This window comes from Gymnodraco acuticeps, unplaced genomic scaffold, assembly GCF_902827175.1.
Source record: "Gymnodraco acuticeps unplaced genomic scaffold, fGymAcu1.1, whole genome shotgun sequence".
Classification (NCBI taxonomy): domain Eukaryota; kingdom Metazoa; phylum Chordata; class Actinopteri; order Perciformes; family Bathydraconidae; genus Gymnodraco; species Gymnodraco acuticeps.
Window position 1 is genome coordinate 2,359,280 of NW_022990981.1, and position 18,924 is coordinate 2,378,203.

Consider the following 18,924-nt stretch of genomic DNA (forward strand, 5'->3'; position numbering starts at 1 on the left):
CATTAGCAGATAAAAGGCATAACATACTTGAATGAATGGTAAATAAAGAATGCTGGAAATAACTGCATCTCCATTAGTATATGCTCTGCAGAGACTGCCTTCTTCATGTCGTGAATTGCAGCTGATGTTTTAATATGGCAAATGGCAATTTGACTTATACAACATTCGCAAGTTGTACATTTGACTCATACAATAACCCACCTTCGAGTGATGCTCTAGTTTCTTCATGGTTTGTTTTTTGCGCCGGACTGAAACTGTCTTTTCACCGACATCTCTTCACCTGCACTAGTGGCCGTATCAGAGTTGTGATTGGTCAGATGTCGATTCATTGCAACGGTGTCGGGTTACAGACGTGCTCCCCTTGTCACCTCTCACTCTCGCGTGTCAGCCGGGGGTGCGGAGAACTGCGCACAGCAGCTGAGGCCCTCTGGGCGGGGCCCCCTGCGCAAGGAGGGGCCCCATGCAGCCTGCGTGATTGGCCTGTAGGGAGGGGCGGCCCTGGAGATACATGTGCCTGTCGGGGCGCGCAGAATTTTTTTATTATTACATGTCACTTGTTAGACGCTTTTATCCAAAGCGACTTACATACTCAATACTCAATACTGTGGACAATCCCCACAGGAGCAATTTGGGGACAACATGCTGACTGCAGTGGGGTTTGAACCTGTGACCTCCTGATCCGAATACCAACTCACAACCCACTGCACCACACGCCTCGCCTTTATCCTTGGTGGCACTGAGGAGAGGGCCACTCGCAAGTCCTGTTCAACAGAGAGCCGTGACCTCCTGTTGTTCTTCATGTAAATCATAGTAGAGAACGCCAACTCCAGAGATGGGGTCGTTACTAAAAAAATTTAATATATTACATTACTTCGTTACTATCTACATAAAGTAACTCGTTACTTTACTCGTTACTTTACTCGAGCACATACAAACTGCGCATGCGTGAGTGGCAATAACTTTCCTTACCAGCAGGCGGCGGTAGTGTGTATTTGTCATTCAAAACAGGCAACAACCGGAAGACAGAGAAGAAGAACAGACTACGTGATATAAACAAACAACAAATAGCGTGTGCGGTAGCTTCACCTTAGCATGTGTTCTTTGCAGGTGTTTGTTGAGGTTTGACGTGGTGTTTCCAGCAGTGGATAACAGCTTCTGGCCTGGACACAGTTTGCACCTCACCGTCACATTCCTGTCTATTCTTCGGACGAACTCAAAGTAATGGGCCACCCCTTGAAAGTTATCGCTGACTCAGCCATGTTTATGCAGCACTGCACTTGGAGATGTGGACGCACAAGTCGCGCAGATTACGTACATATAAACCTACAAAGTACTGAAAATAATTATTTTTGTGTAGTTGTATATTGCAATAATAACGTATGGTTGTCACAAAATCCAACGGCACACCCGGACTTGCCTCACGGCACACCAGTGTGCCGCGGCACACCGTTTGGGAACCACTGCACTAGATATACACAGCAGCCTGTGAGCAGTATGAACAGTATTAACAGTGTGTATAAATATGCTAAGATATATAAAGTATGAAAACGGTAAGCAGTGCAAGTATAGTATAAAATATATAGATATGAATTTCATGATGATAAACATTGTGGAACAATGATGAAAAATGTGAATGGATCGAGCATCGAGGAGGCTCTCTGGAGGAGCTATAACTGCAGGATACACTGATGTACTGACTTATCTCAACTAGGGCTGTACCCGAATATTCGACTATTCTAATATTCGTTCGTTGGCCAACTATTCGGGTTTCAATTTCATTATTCGGATATTCGTTTTTTTATTTTTTTCCAAAACAATACATTTTTTTCCTAAATGTATGCTATCAATAAAGGTGAATTGCCATATTCTTATACTATATTTATACTTTTGAATTGCACTGTTAAAATGCGGAAATATATACAATCTCAGCCTGTGCTCCTGACATCGCGTTCACTCACAGTCACGAACGCAAACGGCACGCTTCACCTCGTTTCACACACCTGAACACAAAATGCCAAAGACTTCAGCTGTGTGGGACCATTTTAAATTGGACGACGGTAAGAAGAAGGCAGTGTGCCAAATATGCGACAAGAACGGTGTCACAACAACTCTGAAAAGTCACCGGATGCTGTAAGTACTAGCCTAGCTTAGCTTAGCTGTTGTCAAGTTGCCATGATGAAGCTGCTTTATCCGCCGTTTAAACAGTAACGTCACACATGATAAATATCGTGCACTTACCTTGCTTGGAAAATAGTTGCAAGCAAGCAACCGAATTGTTTTTTTATATTAGTTTTTAAATTGTATCCAAATAGTGAAAATAATAGGAGCAATGTGGGAACATCTGGGGCTAAGGCAATTATTGGCATACAGTTCGTTCATTTATTTTTCGTTCTTCATTTATTTAAATACTGTTTACTGTATCGGTAACAAGTATTACACTGTTAGGCCTACTGTTACGGCTATGTTATTAAAAGTATTGTTGTTATAACAGAAATATGTGTTTTGTATCTTCAGGTTGTAAAACGTTATAGACGGAATTTGGAACCAGATTTGGTCCCCGGGCGCTGCACTGCGGCTGGGTTAAATGCAGAGGACACATTTAGTTTTAATGTATGCGAGTACTGAGACAATAAATACATATAAATCGTAATAGTATTCTCTTTCTGCGCCTCTGCTTAACAGCGTGTTGTCAGGTGTCTCGGAGCGTATTATGAAAAAAATGTGGGAAAACATTTTTTTATTAAATAAAAAAAATTCTCTCCGCACCGAATATTCGCTGCTGATTACTACCGAATATCCGGAGCCCGAAAAATGGTATTCGGGACAGCCCTAATCTCAACCAATGACAGCTCTGCAAACTGCATCCCCTGGATATGAATGGAAGTGGCGACGTAAAACTGACACAAAGCAACAACAAACTTTTGTGGAGCCAATTGGAGAGTTTCATCAGCAGCACGCGGTAAAAACCACCAATGAGCGCTCAGCTCGATATACGAGTCGTTTCCCATCAAGCATTTAGCTTTTGCAGCTCGTGGAGAGAAACTGCTCCGCCTCGCTCTCAAGGCTGCCGGCGTCCTCCAGAGCAAGTCGGACAAAATGACTAACTATCATGCAACGCACTAGCAAGACGGCGGTCGCAATTACGCAGGTCTGCGTCGGTCTCGCTCATCTCAAAGGAGCCTTCTATTTCAAGCATACTACGTCATCGAGTGCCGCCGAAGGACTGTTCCAATGTCCAGCATACTTGGAATTCTACCGAGGCCGGCGTACTTCGTAGCTGCACATGTGTGGACCATGGATGTATAATAAGAACTGGGAGCGTTCTCTCCATTCATTCTAGTGTGGGAGGCGGGGTCTCGTTCTTTCCTATGAGAGCTGCTCATTGGCGCATGAAGTGAAAATGGCCCAACTTTTGAGAGAGCGAAACGTCACAGATTACCCATCATGCCTGGCTGCCAGAGCAGAAGAACCCATATGTGCGCTCAAAGAGCATGCGCCCCTTAAGCCCCGCCCACCGAGCTCCCACTCTCGCCTCACTAGAATGAATGGAGAGAGAAAATAAATCTAGATTCGGCTTTTAGTGCATTTTACAACTTTAAGGACCGAATTATTCTAATAAGGGCTATAACATAGTTAATACTGGTAGTTTATTTAGTTAAAAGAAAATTACCCACCGATTTATGTTAATCAATGGGAAAAAGTTGTTTTGGGCCGGGTGACGTCACGGACTGATACGGAAGTTGCAGTACCGCCGTTTGGACACTGTGGGTGTTTCTCAATGTTGAGGACGCTTGCTTGGTAGCACATGTACCTCCGAGTCATTTGCTTCAGAAGCGAGGCAAGAATCCTTCCTAGCCTCGGAAAACGAAGAATTGTGGAACAGGCTAACAGGTGTGCAGGTGTGCGTCATATGCGAGGCCCCGCCTTAAATGGAGCGCGATTTCCACCAAAGATTTGGAAATTGGTCCGTGTGCAAAGCATTGTGGGGATTTTAAGACCGCAGAGTCTACACATGTGCAGCCTTGAAATTTCTTGCTACGGCCTCGGTAGAATTCAATTAAGCTGGATATTGGAACAGTCCTTCGGTGGCACCCGATGACGTAGTATGCTTTAGTGGCTCTGGAGCAGCCTTCCTCGACATTGAGAAACACCCCGTGTCTCAATTCAGGGGCTGCACCCTTCGGTGTACACAGCCTGCGCGGTCCACGGAGGACCCAGCCCACGTAGACCGGGTAGGCTGGAGTGAGCGGCCTACGAAATGAGACGGTGGGGTGGACTGGGACAAAAATTCAGCCCTGGCATTTTCTGTCCAGACCAGCCCACTACATTATCAGCGGACACTACATAGAAATCCACTAATCTCGCGGCATCTTCTCTCATGCATACTACAAAGGGGAGTCATAGTCCTTGATAGCAGTTTACAAATAAAGCACTTAACTATGAACTCAAGGACTAAAATGTACAGCTATAGCAATCAATCAATCAATCAATCAATCAATCAATCAATCAATCAATCAATCTTTATTCATTATAGTGTCAAATCACAACAGAAGTTATGTCATGACTAGGGGTGGGACGAGACTAACGGGAAGAACCCTTATGCTACCCTTTCAGTTTTTAGTCTGTGACTGTGAAAACCTTTTGGTGTAAGCCCAGTATTAGTTAAAACCAGACTCGGACAATATAACAAAAAAATATCCTGACAAATAATCTAAATAGAAACATATTACAGACAGTAGCAGCATTAGAGCTGAAACTCACTCACTCAACGGTGACTCAGTCATTATGAAACCATAAATAGAGAATTGGAAAAAAAAAATATATATATATAGCTGTGTGAAAAGTCTAAGACATGGGTTACAGGTCTGAATAGATTATGCATTCTCATATACGTGTATGTGCACAAGTATGTATTGCTCTACTTCCTCGTCCGCAGCAAGCCAGCTCCACTCCTCACCAAATTCGTGACCTGCAAGAAACAGCAAACAGAACTTGTACTCAGTATCTGTGTACTGACAAGTATATGTAGCCATGTAGCCTTTTTGTGACGTAGTGACACTTAGTGAACACATTTATCTGTGATAAAGGATGACTTAAGTCTCAAAAGAGCCCTAAGGCCTACCTGCATAACTGTTAATTGAACTTAAAAGATTTGCAGATGTTTGAAATTAAAACCATCAATATGAAAATCTTCAGCCAGGAAATAATCATAATCAAACCTTTTGTTTCAATCTGAGACAAAACAAGTTGCATAATAAACTCACAAAGTCAAGACGAAGCTCTCAGATATGATGATGACTCAAGCATCATAGAAGAACTTCTAGCAGGTCAGGAAAACCTGTTTGACAGGAGATAATGGTAGCAGAGAATATAAAGAGACATTTATGAATTACCAATTGTCATTTTATCACACATATAGTATGTTTCTTCACATAAACCTTTAAACATACACACATTGCATTCCTCTCACCACATGAAATAAGCTCAGGAACCCAAAAGTGGCCCAGTGAATGATGGAGGAGACAAAGCAGGTCCTCAAAAGGGGACAGAGGGAAAACAACTCCTTAGGCTCTCATATATAGGGGTGGTCAACCTAAAAGAGACATGGAAACATTATTAAGTCTCTCATCACAAATCAAGTATGAATTCATATAACATTATAAGACACATGACATACTCAACAAATCATAGACTTCTCAGTAGCCAAAAAGTGGTGAAGTGGAACAAATCCTTGAAAATGGACGGAGGATGAACAACTCCTCAAGCTCTCACATGTCAAGTGGTCAACCTGAGAGGGAATTTGATACATTATTAAGTCTGAAAAATAAATAAAATGTTTTCCTCTCACCTAGAGTTGAAAACTTTTGGGATGTGCGTTTCTTCCAAACTTTTTTAAAATGATGAAGTATGAATTTATACAACATTAAAAAATACATGATAAACTTACCAAATTCTAACAGTGGTCCCAAATGAGAGAACAAGTCCACATATAGAACAGAGGGAGAACGACTCCTCAAATATATCAGAACAACCTGTAAGGGAGAATAATTGATCATTTAGTGTTCATGATCACACCATTAAGGATCAACACATGAGCACAATAACACTTCTGAAAAGCATCATTCAAATGACAAATAATGAATTACTACATCCATAATGTGTAATGTGTGATAATAACAATAATATGAAATATTTCTCGCCTTATCAGTGGAGCAGCTTTTTAAGCAGCTCACTCTTCTCTGCAAGTCTGTCTATCACAGAGTCCAAGGCCATGAGGATGTCTTTCTCTGTGGCCATCAACATAAATGCCTCCAATTTCTCAGATGAGAGGGTGCTTCTGAGTCTGTTTTTAATAAACTTCAAAATTGAAAATGTGCGCTCACAAGCCACCTGTGTGAGGGATAATGTAAGCAGGTATTTATAAGCAAGGCCTAGGACAGGGTATGCATCTGTTAGCATGTTGAAACGGCGAAGTATCTGGTAGCAGCACAGAGGGCATTCTTTGCAGGAGCAACAGCTTATGGGAGTTATCTCAACCTCTTCTGTGTTGTCCTCCTCCTCACCACCTGATCCATCTTCTACTGTTCTTGCTTTGTACTCTGCCAATGGGGATGCCTTCAGCCTGTTCCACTGGAGTGCAAAGCTTTTCAACTCGGCCTGCAGATTTTCCTTGGTTGCCCTGCTGTCAAATCCTTGCAAGCACTTGCTTAAGTCTTGAAGGGCAGACTGGGGAAGAGCACTGGTGCAGAGCTGAGGGAAGTTTCTGGGATCCAGACATGCCAAGTCAGCATATAGATTGCCGTGTGTTAAAAAGCGCCTATGAATGGCTTCAATTGCTGTGTCCATGATCCGGTTATGCACATTCACCTCATAGGATTTTTCTGCATCATCCAGGGTGTCATCCTGAGCCATCTCTCCAGGCAAGACTTTCTTCATCCTCCTCCTCTTTTGTGGCAGTGTGGCCTCCACTTCAATGTCCGTGTCATCTCTCTCTTGGATTTCTGTGTTTGTCCAGTTGACAAATGTGTCTGCTGCTTTTTTTACAGATTCAAAATCTCTTCCCAAGCTTTTCAGCGTATCCTGTGTCGATGCCACCATTCTGTGAGCAGAGGATGTCCAATCCTGCCGTCTGAAGTAGGGATCGACCGATATGGCTTTTTCAAGGCCGATACCGATTATTAGTAATCAAGGAGACCGATAACCGATATTTGGAACCGATATACATTTGCAGTAAAGTCAGAAAATCTTGGTGTCAAAATGTAGAATAACACAAACTCCAACACAACTTATTTGAAATGAATTTAAGCATATATTATGTTTAATGAACTTTTAAACATCTTACAACTGGTTTCCTCTCTGTGCCCTTTTCTTTAGTGCAGCCATCTGCAATGAGTTAGAGAGACAAGAAGTGGGGCTGCAGGCTGACATGCTTAACTAACAATAATGCTTAATTTATTATATCTGTCTATCTAGCATAAAATCCCAATATAAGCTGCTAGCAACTGCAAAACACTAGTGCTAGCTAATGTTTTGCAAACTATTAAAAGTGAGGCTATTACAGTAGACCTAACGTTAGTCTAGTAGCCTCACTTCTAATATGTTGCTAAACATTTGCTAGATACATGTTGGCTAGCTAATGAGCTTCACATATCAACCTGAAAACTGCGAGGCTCCACTCGCAGCCCCTCCCCCCCCCCTCCGCACCAGTTACTCCGCTGCACGCACCCCCAACTCTGACTGACTTCCCGCGTCCCTGTGTAACTGGGAAACTGATAGAATTGGATCATGACAAAAAAAAGGCCGATACCGATAATCGGTCAAATGCGGAATATCGGCCCCGATTATCGGTCGACCCCTAGTCTGAAGGTATTTAGACAATGGAGAGGTATGTTCAAATATGCGGAGGAAGATTTGAGCCGTCAAGATCGTCTCATACTTGAGCAATGACTCTGCATATCCTCTGGCCATGACACGGATACATGGTTTCACTGTTGCCTGTTTCTGTATAGCTGATAATGTCAGCAGCACATCAACGTACAGACCATCTTCGGGTTTTCCAAAGGAGCCAAACACCTTCTTCAGGGCCTCATGCTTGGTCCACCAGCGTGTCTCGCCAATAGGAGCAAGGCGTCTACGTCTCTTGTTTCGGCCTGACTCTTCCCACACATTCATCCTTTTATATGACTCTTTGATGAATACCGCAACGCCATTGAGGAGCGCAAACAGGGACCCACTCTCAATAACAATCTGGGTTGTGTTTGCAAGCACCAGATTTAGTACATGTGCGTAGCACCATACATGCACCTGGTTTGGAGATTGTGCAGACAACAGTGAGGAGAATCCTTTGTATTTTCCTTGCATGTTTGATGCCCCATCAGTCACATTTCCAATGCACATGGTCTTGCTGAGGCCCATTTTGTCCAGAACCTCTGACAGCATGTTGACAAAGGACTGTCCAGTGGATGAACTGCACTTCAGCACTGCAACAAGCCTCTCATGAACAACATCAGTAACATACCTCATAATTATAGAGCATTGATCCTGAGAGGTGATGTCCTGCGTTGTGTCCAGCTGCACTGAAAACATTCCTGCTTTCTTGATATCACTGGAGATGTTTTCTTGAATCAGATGGTGAATTGCATCGATCGCTGAGTTGACTGAGGGAGCCTCTGCCTCTCGTGCCACCAGACAAATGCAACTTTTTGTTGTTCTCAATGCAGCTGTCCAGGTGCTCTTTTAAACAGAAATCATACTTCCCCAGTAGAAGTATGAGTTCCAAGAAATTACCATGATCAACTGTGTGGTCTTCCAGAGTATATGCTGCCTCATTTTCTGACCTCCTGTATGCAAGCCCCCTCTTCCCAAGAACCATGATGACATCTATGATGCGCTCCAAAACTTGCCGTCTCTTTCTGACCTGCTCTCTGTGCGCCGACATCTGACTGCCACCAAACACACTGCTGATATCAGCACTGGCGGATTTCAAGAGGTAAGCTTCAGCACAGTTTCTGTGTGCACTGCTTCTCTCCCATGCTCCTCTGTGCGCTGGTGTATATGCCTCCAATCTGACATTCCACTGATGAACAGACTGCTATCAGTTCTCTTACCGAATGCCATGCAGATGAAACAATACAGCATGTGACGCTCTGGACAGTACGTCAGCCACCTTCTACTGGTGCCGTCTCTGCTAGCAGAACACTTTCTTGCAGCACTGGATTGCTACTTTTTTGCTGAGGATGGTAATTTAAAAAATGACATGGAGATTTTTCTGATCAGGTTGTGAAAAAAAATCAGTTATTTGACTGGCACACTCATAGCTCTCAACAGCTGTTTCCCTCTCAGGTGATCCTGTCTTTGGGCTGACATACTCCTCACTCTCTACAGCCTTTTTCCTCTCAGGTGATCCTGTCTTTGGGCTGACACACTCCTCACTCTCTACCACGCCTTTTCCTCTCAGGTGATCCTGTCTTTGGGCTGGACATTCTCTTCACTCTCTAGCAAGCCTTTTCCCTCTCAGGTGATCCTGTCTTTGGGCTGACATACTCCTCACTCTCTACAGCTGTTTCCCTCTCAGGTGACCCTGTCTTTGGGCTGACATACTCCTCACTCTCTACAGCTGTTCCCTCTCAGGTGATCCTGTCTTTGGGCTGACATACTCCTCATCTCTCTAACAGCCTTTTCCCTCTCAGGTGATCCTGTCTTTGGGCTGACATACTCCTCACTCTCTACAGCCTTTTCCCTCTCAGGTGATCCTGTCTTTGTGGCTGACACACTCTTCACTCTCTACAGCCTTTTCCCTCTCAGGTGGTGCAGTCTTTGGGCTGCCTGAATTGGTCTGGCTCTCTCCCTGAACTGACAGCTTGGACTTGCCCTGAAACCTTCTGGGCTGGACATAGGGAAAGCCCACAACACTTGGCTTTGCCATGTTTTCATTATGACACTACTAGTGTTTTCCAATGCAAACAAGTCAGATCTTTGTGACAATACCTGAACAATGCTCAGAGACAGCACTATACACAGCCATTTGAAAACTACAGTATAAAAGTAAACACATTTACAACAGAAATGAAGTTACACACAAATTATGAAATAGTTATCACCTCAGTAAACAATAAATGAATTGAAAGATTACAATAAATTCAATGGCAAATATTGCAAATTAAACTAATTATTTCCTATAGGTTTACTTGTATTTTGTGCTAAAATTCAAAGTATCTCATCTGTATTTACAATACAGCTTGATTCTGCATCTCTACTTACAGCTCGTTGGTCCATGTGAACGTTTACTGTTGCTATGGCAACAAGAGACCGCTGACGTTAGCAGCTCTTAGATAGCCTAGCTAAATCATCTGAACAATAATCCATAATATCACAATTCAGCATATTTAAACAAAATCAACCACAACTACCAACATTCACAGCCCTTCAACTCTGGGCTAATATGTTGTCACAAGTAGGACTATGCAGTTAATTAGGTCACATCACATCTTTTGGACATGTCTCAAAAATATAGCCGAGCCAGCCCCAGGCTAACGTTACTTACCATGTATGCCTCCACTCGCTCGTCTCCCGGTGTCAGTACCAGATATGTTCGGGCTACCAGATATGTTCGGGTGTATTTCCGTCGCATCCGTCATCCGTCATATCCGTCTACTCACCTCCCTCTGCTCCCAGCGCTCTGCTGCCACACACCGGCCGTCTGCGGAACTGCAGCCGGAGGAACTCGGTATAGCTTGTTATGTGTGAACGATCTAGATCCCTCCGCTTCCCCATAATGACCGCGAAAAAAACTAGAGACTCTTTCCAATGAAAGTAGCTAGCCGCAATAGCTCCAAGATTGCTATATCTAGTTTGTAGGTCGCCAAGTTGGCATCATTGACAGTTAGTCTCTTAAAGCCTCTAAAGCTCTGCAACAAAAAAGGATCATTATGAATGTAAATACTATACATGGTAATGCAGCAGGGCAGAGTGCGATGAGGCAGGCAGGGCAGAACCAGATTTATTTCTAAATATTTGTCGATCAATATTAGGCTACACTAATATAAGGCTACTAGTATTATAATATTACTGCAATAATATTCCAGTGGTGGCTGCTTAAGGTTGTTTCTGGCTCGTTTGATCCAAACATTGTCTAAAGCTCAAAATGTATTGTAATAGATGTAAGAATTCTCAAAATGTACAATATGTTTTGATCCAACACAATATTCTGATTCAATCCATATATGTTAGGGTTTTTTTTAAACAACATTTTCACCACAATACATAGACTGCCTTCTCTCCAGCTCACCGCACACAAAGGGGGGGGGGGGGGGGGGGGGCATCTGTATTAACGGGTCAGTCTATAAGCACTCTAACAGCACCATAAATTACATTTAAACAACCACAAAAAAACAATTATTGTTTCCGATATTGATTTAACGAGATGCTGTATAACATGGAAACGGCTTAATTAAAAAAAATAAGCTTCAAAAATGTTTTATGAAGCACACTGGGTACAGCCCTGTAATACATGTGTTCCGTGTGTATATAGTCTTACGCAAGAAACACATAGCATGAACAGACTGCAACAAAACCAGTCTTACAAAACAGACTTCTGGTAAACTGGTGCAGAAGCAAAGCATCTGCCTTAGATGAAGTTCACACAGAACTGTGGAAAAGGGAGAACATCTGTACTTGCTTTCAACGACATGATCAGGCTTATATATCATAAAAGTGTTGGCTAAAGTAACGCAGAATATATATATTTTTTAATTGTAAATAATTAGAAACATTATTTATGTGCACAAGTACACACACATAACAAGCTGTACCGAGTTCCTCCGGCTGCAGTTCCGCAGACGGCCGGTGTGTGGCAGCAGAGCGCTGGGAGCAGAGGGAGGTGAGTAGACGGATATGACGGAAATACACCCGAACATATCTGGTAGCCCGAACATATCTGGTACTGATAACCGGCGCAGCAGCACCTGCTGGGGGTGGTGACCCCCGGCACCAAATAGGTCCGTCAATTTAGAATATTTAGCAGCCTCCACCTCCAGAGACTTCAGCTTTTTAAGTCGCAGTTTTTCAGCGCCACCCGGGCGTTTCTTCCGCTTATTCCATTTTCAGCTCAGCAGCAGCCCGTCCCGCGACTGCCGCCCATGCCATGAAGTCCCGCCCCACCCTGGTTTGTGTTGTGATTGACAGTGCTGTCAGGGCTCTCTGAGCCTGTCAGCCCATGATTGATTGACAATGACAAACAATAGACCAATCATATGTGTCGATGCTGGCAACACACTGCTTGCCCTCTGTAGCCAATTGGGCGGCCCAATTGGAGGGAATTTAGAGAAAAAAAGAAAAGAAAAAAAACAGACAGGACCGGCCCACATTGGGTCAACAGCCCACCGGGACGATGCCCGGTATGCCAGATGGCCAGTCCACCCCTGGGTCTAGCCTACGGAGCGCTTCACATTTACATCACGTGATAAGCGCTGTTCGGTTGCGCTGCTCCAGCAGCCTGCTGGCAAATTAGCTTACAAGCTAACTATTTATATTCTCCTTCTTCCCATAAACCAGCCCAGATGATGTCCCACTGACACCAGGTCAGCACCTCCAGGTCCAGCAGCACCGTGACCCCCCGCTCTGCTGAAATACACAATTAAACATTTTCTATGACCTATTTTTTGTATAAATAAAATTAAACTGAAGACAGTTTAATGACCTAAAGATATACTATTATTCCACTGCGTATGTACACATGTTGTAAATAATGGTTAAAACCTCAGTAAATGAAATAAACAACGTGTTTAACAATTACAATGTAATATTGTATTTTCATCTAATCACAAAGTAGAGGTAAGAATATATCCATCCTCTCTCTGCAGCTTCATGTCTTCTATGATTATAACTTTCATCATTGAGACAGAGGATATCACTCATGTACTTTAACATCACCAGCAGTAACACAAATATGAGCAAAAGTGTGTTTATGGAGTTGTTTATTTGTATTGTATGTGCAGCAAGTATATAGAAGCAGCTGTTTGGGGAATCAGACAGACTCAAGCTATAATCGTTAAATATCTATTAAAAGAAAGGACACATACAACATCAAATTCTGAAACTAAGACACAAGTCTGTAGGACGGCAGTAAGCAGAGGTCTGGGTGGAGGATGTTCCTGATCGCCGTTTTGCTTTCTCTAGCACCTCGGGTGTCCAGGTGGATGGCAGCCCTGTCCTGATGATCCGCTGTGCACACACAGATTAGGGGTCCTTCTCCAGCAGATCCATTTCTCCAGAATTGTCCGAATTACAGAGAAAAACAAGAGAAAAATAAAAAAGTCAATTAATCACATTAAACACAGGGTTGCAAAAATATTAGCAACATTGCTGCTACAACCCGCTGCTGCAGATACACGCTTTACAACATCAGGAGGATACGTCCCCAGCTGACCCAGAAAGCGACACAGGGTCTGGTCCAGGCTCTCGTCATCTCACGCCTAGACTACTGCAACTCCCTCCTGGCTGGTCTACCTGCATGTGCCATCCGACCTCTGCAGCTCATCCAGAATGCAGCGGCTCGCCTGGTCTTCAACCTTCCTAAATTCTCCCACACCACTCCGCTCCTCCGCTCCCTTCACTGGCTTCCGGTAACTGCTAGAATCCACTTCAAGACAATGGTACTTGCGTACCATGCTGCGAATGGATCTGGCCCTTCCTACATCCAGGACATGGTTAAACCGTACACCCCAGCACGTGCACTCCGCTCTGCATCAACAAAACGGCTCGCTGCACCCTCGCTGCGAGGGGGACCCAAGTTCCCATCAGCAAAAACACGTGGGTTTGCTATCCTGGCTCCAAGATGGTGGAATGAGCTCCCCATTGACATCAGGACAGCAGAAAGCTTACACACCTTCCGGCGCAGACTGAAAACTCATCTCTTTCGACTCCACTTCGAGCGATAGAACTATTAACAAAGCACTTATATACTAATAAAGGGCTGGCTTATCTAAAGCCAGTTGAGTAGCACTTGAAATGTTTTTGCTCTATGAAACCTGATGTACTTATATGATTCTGTTTTCTTCAAGTTTGTATTTTGTTGGTCGAACGCACTTATTGTAAGTCGCTTTGGATAAAAGCGTCAGCTAAATGCAATGTAATGTAATGTATTATTGCAAAATGTAACTCTCAGCATTTCAGACAAACAATCCCTAAAGGATTATTTCAAATGATGTAGGCTACTGTTTTTTTTTTTTTTTTAAACTAAAGAGATTAAATGACAGTCACACTTGCATCCCTTTGACAGCACAAACTAACATCAAGCAAAAGGCTGCTGTCTATTTTTGATTGTCTTATTATTATTATTATTATTATGGGATTAGGATCAATTAAATACACTTTAACCTAAATAAAAGATGATCAAATCTGGTGGAAATATTTAAAATAGGCTTTTCTTTTAGCCCTACCTCAAAGCAGCATGAGCTGAATACAAAGGTTGTAATGTTGTCCCAAAGTTTAATAAACAGTAAAACATTACTGCAACATGTCAGAGAAATTAATAAAGCTAACAGCAGCTACACATCAGGGTAGCGTTTTATAAATCCCACCGTACTGTAGGCTATACCGGTCTAAATGTTTTCACGTTTTGGTCTATTTATGTAATATAAAGTATAACTTATCTATAACAGAGCAAAGATCTCTGTATGACTTAAGTAAACTTCTGAATTGAATTAAAAATAAGTGTAAACAACAGTGCAGTACGTCCAGCTAGCTAGTTAGCGTCACATATTTATCCGTTTTAATTCCCTTTGGGTTTGACGTGTTAGTTAATTTAAAGTAAGTTAAAACCCAATACTCACATTTATTAGTGATTCCTCCGCTTGCTGCTGCTTTTAAATCCACTCTGCTGGGGAGACCGGAAGCCATTTAATTTGAAAAAAACTCACTGTTCCCTGCACGCATTGCACCCTGGGATATGGTAGACCGCGGAGGATGCATCAGATGTATCCTTCAAATCTGGGAAAAATAAGGCCGCATTTGTGGGCAGCATTCGGAGGAGTCTCGTCTTTTTAAAATAATTGGGACAGCCTTCTTTCGGCGGAAGTGACAAATGCAGCCTCCGAAGGGTGCATCCCCTGAATTGAGACACGGGCTGCTTCTCAGGTCGATTAAATGAAATCCCTCACTTGCGTCGTTTCCCTGCGTTTAGTCCCTCCCACCAGGGAAGCATGGAGGGACGCAAGGAAACCACGAGAAGCAGGGAAATGAGTTTTAAGAGCAATGGGACGTCCTTTCCTCCGTAGCGTCACGTGAAGCGACGTCCGTTTGTGATGACGCTGCACAGCTGTTCGTCTGGCAGCAGCTCTGTCCCCGTTATTTCCACACACACCCCCGCCTCTGTTAGTGCACATTTACTGACACAAACATTAGTATCATCTGTTGTAGATCCAAATACATGAAATAAAATAAGAAGTCATTCTCAAAAAAGATAAACGCCATTCTTAAAATGTATTTAAACGAACAATAGTTTGATTAATATTGATTAGAGTGCACAATAGGAATACAATTATTCAGAGAACAAAACAGATATGTTATATATCAAAACCCAGTTAGATTAACATTCATTGGACTGCACACTTTGTTTGTTTGTGTGGAGCAAATTAATATTTTAATAGCACTTAATGACTGACTGAATGGAAATGACAATAAATGAAAATGTAAAACGAAAAAAGCGATCATGAAAATGTTTCCAATAAATGAATAAAATGATTTTTGACCACTTTGTTGTTCAGATATATCTCATATTTGTAACTAAATGATACATTAATTGAAACAAAACACGGTATAAACTGAGGAGTGAGTCCCGTGAGGTTCATGTATTTTCTTCACTCCGCTGGGAAACTGCTCTCATGTCAAGAAGCATCAAATCAGTGCATGCACTGCCTCGTCCAATCAGTGAGCGATACACAGTAAGGGGGCGGGGTGAGTATCTGAGGATTTCATCGGAGGATGGTCTGGTGGTTCCTCGGTTATCGCTCCTCCATGATCGCTCCTCGCTCCTCGCTCCTCGGTCCTCCGGCAGAAATAAGAGCCATGGGACGGTACTCAAGATGGCGCAGGCAAATCAACTTCCGGTGAGACCGAGGACCGAGGAGCGAGGAAATGAAAATAGTCGACCTGAGAAGCAGCCACGGCCAACGAATGTTGGGCACAGAGTCCGGCGCACTTCCTGGGGGCTTGGTGTAGACTCCGCGGTCTTAAAATCCACACAATGCTTTGCGCACGGACCAATTTCCAAATCTTTGGTGGAAATCGCGCTCCATTTAAGGCGGGGCCTCGCGTATGACGCACATCTGCCTGTTCCACAATTCTGCGTTTTCCGAGGCTAGGAAGGATTCTTGCCTCGCTTCTGAAGCAAGTGACTTGGAAGACATGTGCTACAAGCGTCCTCGACATTGAGAAACACCCACACTGTGAGATCAGGGCTGTTTATGAGACAGCTGCAGAGGGGAAAGGCCAAAACTCCGACAATCCTCTGCTAATTATACTCTCAACAACATCAGCTATATCCTTAGGCTATTCTTATTTAATAGCTTTGTATCTATTGTTGCCATACAGTGGCTGAAGAAGTAGCCTTCTCATATCCTGTATTTAAGTAAAAGTAGACTACCAATACAACATTGTAATAGTAGAAGTAACGAAGATTTTTATTAAAAAAGATATACCTTTTCTAAATGCATGGTAGCCAATCGTCAGCTAGATGTAGCCTAATTAAATCTAAAGTTAAATTATCTTTTAATATGCTGCATGTTAGCAGTCCTGGAAAGTCACTAAGTACATTTACTTAAGCAACCTACTGTAGCCTATTCAAGTATAATTCCAGGTACTTGAGTTTCATTTTATAATACTTAATACTTTACTCCACTAATTCCAACTACACGAAAATATCGTACTCACTCATCCGCATGTATTAGTGTAGTGTCTATGGTGTTAAGTAACTAAGTTAATTTACTCAAGTACTGTACTTTCTTCAACTTTACAGTGGTTGAAGAAGTAGCCTATTGAGTAAAAATAGACTACTAAGTAGGTCTTAACTTAAATAAAAGTAGAAGTACCAGAGTGCAGGAATACTCTGTTACAAGTAAGAGTCTGCCTTCAGAATGTTACTCAAGTTAAAGTACAAAAGTATTAGCATTCAAATATACTTAAAGTAGCAAAAGCAAACGTATATATGATGCAAATTAGTCCATTTCAGAATAATATATATGATATGTTTTATAATCAATCAATCAATCAATCAATGTTTATTTATATAGCCCAATATCACAAATGTTACATTTGTCTCAGTGGACTTTACAGTTTGTACAAAATATCAGTATGACAATACGACACCCTCTGTCCTTAGACCCTCACATCGTACAAGGAAAAACTTCCGGAGAAACCCACAGTTTAAAGGGAAAAATGGAGGAGAAACCTCAGGGAGAGCAACAGAGGAGGGATCCCTCTCCCAGGGCGGACAGACGTGCAATAGATGCCGTGTGTAAATTGAAAAGATAATACATTTGCAACATAGGTAGTCCAAATGTTTGGAAATGCATGTGTGTATAATAGGAAGATGAATCCACGAGGATATCCATCCAGGACCTATATGATCCAGGACCACAGCCACGACTCAAGATCCAGGGCTCGCGATCCAGGACAGAGGAGCGCAGGATCATCCATGACTCCGGATCCCGGCGTATATAGACACCAAAAAGAAAGACATTTGGGGAAGCTGGGTTAATCGGAACATGAGAGTACACAGGTATAGACAGAGAGAAGGAAGAAGTAAGATGTCCCCCGACAAACTAAGCCTATATCAGCAAAAACTAGGGGCTGGATCTAATCAGCCCTAACTATAAGCTTTATCAAAAGGAAGGTCTTAAGCGCACTCTTAAAAAACGGATAGGGTGTCTGCCGCCCGAACACAAACTGGAAGCTGATTCCACAAATGTGGAGCTTGATAATGATAATGATTGATCATGAAAGTGTTCTCAAAGCTGGTAAAGGTGCAGCTAGTTTGAATGACTTTGTATACTGCAGGGGTATCTTGTGGATTTACTCCAGGTGGAACTAAAGTCTGATTTAACACTTGATTATATTTCACATCATTCATCCACATCTGTGAAGTAACTAAAGGTATTCAATACATGTAGTGGAGGAAAAGTACACCATTTACCTCTGAATTGTAGTGGAGTAGAAGTACTAAGTAGCAAACAAATGTTAATACTTCAGTACTAGGAAGTTACTGAATACATATACCCTAGTACTGTACTGCAATTATACTGTTGGTGCCTGTGTTGCTTTACTTTTCAAAAAATTACATTTTATAATACTTTTTATTATAAAATCCACTATTTCGGAGGGAAACATTGTACTTTTTACTAATTTGCCTTTATTCGTCAACATTGGTACTTGTTGCTTTGCAGGTTCATATCATTTATACAAAATATAAATAATGTTTTTATTATTATAGACTAAGATACCTTGCATTATCAAAAGTTGTTAAAATTAGCTTCACCTTTCCAGCTGTAAAACGTAAAGGATGTACACAAAACTGAAATTGATTTTTATGAATTAAAATCAAGTAATTCAAATGATTGCAGTACTTTTTCTTTGTAACATAGTATTTCTTTACTGTAGTATTAATATTTTTTACTATCTATATATTTATATTTTATTTATGTATAAATGCACTCTTTTCCAATAAAAAGAAGCAGCGCTAGATCTCTAAAAGCTGTTAAATCTAGAGAGAACATCGCAAAGCTGCAAACACTGCCCGTCCCTTCAGGCCTCGCTTTAAATCAACCACCCCAAAATGATCATTATGAACAGATCGTAATGAACATCAACTATTTTAAGGCTGTTGTAGCTCACAGCTGTCAAGCTAGTTTCTTGTGGAAAACAGGTAAG